Raw genomic sequence first — 6,498 nt, 5'->3', positions numbered from 1 at the left:
TACAAACTTTTTGATCTAAATATAATAGATCTAAATATAATATATAAATATAAAATATAATTTTTCATATTTAGCACACACACACACACACACATTGTAAGAAAAAAAGCTTATTGTGTCACCAAGCGTACTTGCTGCTGCTTTCTGTAATCTGGTTATATGACAATAGTCTTGTCAGTCTATAGTTTTAGGGAAACCAGGCCAGTGTAAACTGATGGTAAATTTAAGTGGAATAAAAATTAGTGATTTATGGCAGTTGCTGATTTGCAAGAACATGTAGTATCTCAAATCCAGGTGGCACACTATCAAAACCAAAATGCATCAAACAAACTTCAACAAAAACTGTTAAATATTACGGGACCGTCATAGTGTTAGAACCACTGGGCAGACCATGCCAAAGTTGCACAGTCCTCTCTTGACCACACTGCTTTTTTCCCCTCACCGTAAGGCAGTTGAGATACTTAGCATGTAGTGCCCTGGGAACAGACTCTTCCTGTGGGAGCCCTGGGGAAGGGACCTGTGTGATAACATGACATGTGAACCAGCACTGTATGGCCACGATAAGGATTCATCAGATACCAGAGTCCTCCAAACAGACAGGGGAAGTGGTGATAAGAGGGCGGCTTTAGGTTTGATCCACTTATTTGGTGGTGCTGAGGTTTGGGGGTAAGAGTCCTGACAGATTCTCATCAGACTTCCCATTATGTCATTTCTCAGTGGGATGAGAGCAGCCTTGGGAGCTTGCATCCACTATGGATGTAAGAATTTATGTTTGGCCCACACAACTCCTATAAGTCAGCTTTTGGAATACCTTCGCAAAATAGAATTGGGTTTGGTTTTAGATTACAGTTTCTAGCAGAAGATGCCATTTTTGACAAGTTTTCCATGCAGCTGACACAACACTAACACGTAATTCATATTTACGAATGTTAATGATAGTTGCTCTCTTGATCAAACAGCTTTTCAAGAGGCACTTCACTCTGCAGTGTACCATCATACAGTAGAAATATAATTAGCACTACAGTGAGCAGCCTGCAGGCAGGAATGCTGTTTAAGATTGCAGTCTCAAGTGATTTATTTGGTCAATTCTCTGGTGCTGTTAGATTCTGAGGGGGATAGCAGAACAGTCTCAGTGGTAACATTTAGATTCTTTCGTATTGGCTTCTCCATATGAGGCTAAGACGTGTAATCCGAATATGACGACCAAAGTGTTCGTCTGCAATAGTGACATTGATTGCAAATACATTTTTAAGACACCTAATGTCAATATAGTATATATATATATATATAGTATAATTGTTTAAAACTTTTTTCAAACTTAGACTGGTCACATCAGGTAGAGTATGTGCGTGCAAGCAGTTGTACTTAAGGACTTACTGGTAATTCCTGAAGGACACTGAATGGGAATCTCTTACTCTGTGTGTAGTTGTCAGGCTGTGCATGAGTCAGCATGGCTTGAGCTGCGTGACAGTACTCTATCCTCCATTTGTTAAAAAAAATAAAACATCAACCGGCACACTACTGGCCACAAGATGGCAGTAACACACCCACATTGTTTCTTAGCCATCAGCTGAGTCAAGGGATAGGCTAATGATTAATTTGGAGGATTTACCTGTCTTGACATGATTAACCAGCTTGGGGGCACCAGAGCAAAAATGACCAGCTGGGCTCCTATTAAACCCCCTATTTCTACCACTTCCACTATATTCCTGTACTTGACAGTTACATATTCCCAGGTGTGCTGTGTGATCATTTGATCAAACACAAATTAAATTACTAATATGCTACATGTAAGTACATATTTCATAAAATGTGAAACAAGCTTTAACACAGCGCCCATCTTCAACTGAGGGCCATCACAATAGCAGGATCCACCTTGAGGGCATTATCATAGGACATTTCATTTTCGTTACAATCACTCTTACTGCCACAAACCAACTGCCACAGAGTAAACCTGGAGATTTTGGAGCCTTTTTGTGGGCAAAATATCACAATGTAGAATAACTTATGAATTTTAAAGTAATCTATGGCCCAAATTTGTCACCCCAAAATAAAAGTTAAATCAAATCTTGGCAAAAACGGCACAGTACAAGTCTTGAGTCAGACATCTTGAAGTCAAACATATGTGTAGCTACTGTACAGCATGCATAGGGACATTGTGCTGAAAGGACATAATACTGTGTAGCTACTAAATGGAAAAAAGAGTGGATAGAGGAGCATTGCATATTAGCCTTACATAGCTTAGCCCCTGCAATACCACCTTTCTGCCACTTGTCTGTGCTGGTGCACTGTTAGGCACACATTTAATGCATGACATTGTAGCATTATAAACCTTCAAATAATACAGATTCGAGATAGAATCTGTCCTAGAGGGGCACCAAAAGAGAGTGAAATGGTGCTTATGGAAATGTTGTGTTTGCTGTTCTGTTTATGAGGCTTGTTTGTCTGCCAGAACTTGCCAGTAATTGACAAATCACTCTTACGAGCTCTCTCAAATTGAGGATGTAATGGAATTTAAAGACCTGGTATGTTGACAGGAGATACAGTGTGCTTGCGTCATTGTGCTGGATGTCTCCTTTTCTTTGTTTCTTAAGAAAATGGTAGGGTTCACTTTAACACAGCAGAGATGTAAAATTTTAAGTCAGTGAGTCATCCCCCATAATTTCCAAAAGATTGCACTGAGAATCAAACAAGTGTATGGCTCGTGTGTATGCCACCCTAGTGTAGACGCATGTGGTGCAGAAGTGGAACACAATGCATTTGTCTTTTGAAAACTGAGACCTTAAGACAAAACACAATTTTCAATCCCTTTAGTAGAGTGCAGTTATATCAGATTGCCACCCGCTATTATTACTCTGATTACCATCTCTTACATTTGATAGCACATCTTCTCTACAGTGAAGGGGGAAAATAGGAGTAATGGTGAGAGGAAAATGCAATCTAGATGTCAGACAAGCACTTGATTAACCACTTACAGAAGCAGCCTCTGCATCGGGGCGAGGCCATGCCATCTCACGTTTCCACTCACCCTGATCCTTCAAACATTACTGGCCACAAGGTATTGATTTTTCATTCTTCTCAATATCCCCTTGCTGTTAATAGAATTTACACCAGAGTATCAATGTTTCAAGGAGGCCTCCCCTCCCCTTACAGTACTGCTGGGATCTTCTCACCGTCAGACAGGGCATACTCAAAGCTTGCCCTCCATTAGCTTCAGTTGTGAGTATCTACCTGAGAGAGGAGACATGGATTTTGACAATACAGGCAGGAATGAAATTTGTGTTGGCAGTAATTTGGACAAAAACCCAGAGAAACAGAGGTGAGTCTGAGGCTGTTTCAGTTCTCTCTTTTTTTTTTACACAGATTTCAAAATGATTGCAATATTTAGGGCTGGAACGTGCCCCCCACCCATCTGTATTAGACCTTTCAGGAATTTGTGTGATATTGAATCTATTACTGCACCAGTTTAGATTGTGTGATAGTGAATCCTGTCTTTTAAGTTCAAAATGTCACTCCAACCATAAAAAATAAAATTAAAAATACATCTAGTTTCTTTAGGACTGAGGTATAAAACAAAGACTAAAGCTTAACTATAAATATGTATGACTATAATAATAATACAGTTTAAAAAGAAATATTGCCTCAGGACTGAGGTGTAAATCTAAGAAAATGAAATAATTTCTATTTAAAATGATTGTTTCATTGACTGAGATCAGTGATCATTTTACATTCTGCCATGAGCACATGCAAAAACCAATTACCTTCCAAATCATCAGGCTAATAGTTATCATAATCAACAGCATTACAAATGATGCATGTTCTCACAGATGCTGGCTGATAGGCTCGGAGCTCAGCCTGCAGCGACGCAGTGCTTCTGATTCAAGTGACAACGTCAGCTTGGTGACCTTAGCAGCTTTCCATGGGCACATTGATTTTTCTCCCACATTACAGATAATTGCTGGATGCTGTGAATCCTATCCTCCCAGGGCAGCAGGGAGGAGCTTCTGTAGTGTGTTGACACGGGAGCGGCTATCTGATTGAGGAATGTGATATCCTGGGATCTCATTGATTGCAATTGACTTCAGTGTACTTCCTGTCTATGGTATGAGAGTTGTTTTTGTGCTTGTTGGGATTGTCTGTGTTCTGTCTGTATTTTACTGACTCAAGAAAATATAATAATTCATGATTTTCTAAAAAAAGGGTTTCATTAAATAGTGTACTTTAATGTCAATGTTTGGTTTAAACAAGAAGAACACGTTTCAGACTTTAATGAGAGCAAGGGTTTTGTCCAACTCTGTTAATGTGCTTCCAACTTGTTTAATTAATTGTGATTAATGACCTATTTGGCATTCTTTTGTGATGGCAAAAAAGATAATGATCCCAATTCGGTTTTGTTGCCAAATTGTGTAAATCACATTATTGGAATTAATGCAGTCACAGCTTCTACAAATACATCTGTAACCTTTAGTGAGGGCCAAGCAGCAGCTCTTATTATATTATTATGAGTTTCCTGTTCTGCATGGAGCTACTCTCATCATTTTATGCAAATGACTGCATCTACTGTTTGTTCTGCTTCATAAAGTAATGAAAAAGTCACTTTCATTGTTATTATGTGAGGCACAAATCTGCTTTGATGGACTGAAAATCAACTTGTATCTTCTTGCTTTGCAGTATCATATCTTTTGCACGTGGGGGTTAAGGCACCTTTTGCTTTTGGTTATTTGTTTTAGCAACCATTTATCACTTATTCTGGAGCACTGGGGTGTTTTTGTTTTCTGTGCCCTTAAGTGTATTTTACTAATTAATTTGAGATTCTGAACTGTGTATTGCAGTCATGTAAGCTGTCAGAGCAATTTGCGAAGAAGCATGGAGCTTCACATTGTTCTAAGGAAACAAATGAGGCATCCACCCACACACAGTGAGCAGTGCATTAAATCAGACGAGTCTCAGAACACACACTGCCTATCATCACCATCTTAAATCATCACTGTTGTGACGCACAACAGTCAACATGCTGAATGTGATTCTTAGTGGTGTACAATGTGCAGGGTTATTGCACTTTGCACGTTCCCTGTCCCCACTCTAAGTGCTGTGGCCTGTGTCATGGAAAAACAGGCCACTGATGCAGCACGCTGAGGCCCAGGGGCGAGTGTTAGGCCACATGATTGGATGGATTCATGTGTAGCATTTATCTCAAAGGTCTGCTTTTGTCTGCTTTAACCTCACACAGCGTTACATTGCAGCCATATTGTCATGTACAGTTACCATATATGCTTAAAGAGAAACTGTGTGCACAATTTGCAGTGCACAAATTACTGACATAATAACATGGTGCTATACATATATCACAAGAAATCTTTCGATGAAAAACGTTTGGTTGCATTTTCATGTTGTTAAATAGAAAGCTTAACTTTCGGTTGTCATAGACTGTTGTGTGTACATAGCATGGGATGTGTTATGCAAGCAGTTCCATTTGCTTGCAGAGGCAAAGACACGTGCTTCAGTTCATAACTAATGGAAGACTCTGTATGCCATTCATGCATGAAAGAGTCTGCATGGCATAATCCAGCGTGAACTATCATGATGTTAAAATGCCATGGCTTTATGTGAGTATACTGTAACAATAAAAATGTGGCTATATTAGAAATACAGTGTCAAAAGTTGTATTATTTGACGATAGATGTGATAAATATGCATCATAAGGTAATACTTGATGCTACCTGTATAACATTTAGGTTAAGATCTAGTTCCACAGTTTATATAGGACTTAGGTTTGGCTCTGTTAATGGTGACAGTTGGCAGGCAGATAGTGATAGATGCTGGATTATGGCTGAAGCTTAATTTTTAAGCTCTCATGGATGATAAAACACATGCCATTTTCCAAATGCCTTATACAGGAATCAGATTAATATTTCAGATACTGCAATTTGTTTATGTGCTGAAATGTTGCAAATAATACCATCAAGATAACACACTGACTATTTGTGAATGCCCAGACTGGAGACACTCTATATGTTCTAACTCTCCTGCTATGACCAGTGGAATCGAGTTGAAATATGAAAACACTACAGGTGAATTTCATCCAAACAGAACATGTTTTCCATGGGAGCCTTGTTCATTGAGGCAGCCGTAATAAGCCCAGCACCCCATTGGAGTCCAGCTGTTCAGCATTGATCCCTCTGTGTTTTCTGATGCACTGGCCCGGAATGTGATGTTATTTCATTACTGAGGCAGAAGCGACAAGCTCGGTCTCCTCCCCCGGGGCACTGGCCACTCACTTGGACAGGGGCACTGTATGTAATCATAACTGAATGCCTTAGTCAGACAAGCACAGTTGCCTATGGAAAGTCCAAATCAAGCAGGGAGAAACTTTGGAGTCAGGAGAAAGGACGGGAGCACACATCAGTGAAAGAGGCTTGAAAGGCCTGGACAGGAAAAACTGAAACAAGTACTGCATTAAAGCCTTGTCGTCAGAAATGGACCCAGACGACAATGAAC

Source organism: Lates calcarifer, linkage group LG1 (genome assembly GCF_001640805.2).
Source record: "Lates calcarifer isolate ASB-BC8 linkage group LG1, TLL_Latcal_v3, whole genome shotgun sequence".
Lineage (NCBI taxonomy): Eukaryota > Metazoa > Chordata > Actinopteri > Centropomidae > Lates > Lates calcarifer.
The sequence above is the reverse complement of the archived record's forward strand: the minus strand, read 5'-3'. Positions refer to the sequence as shown.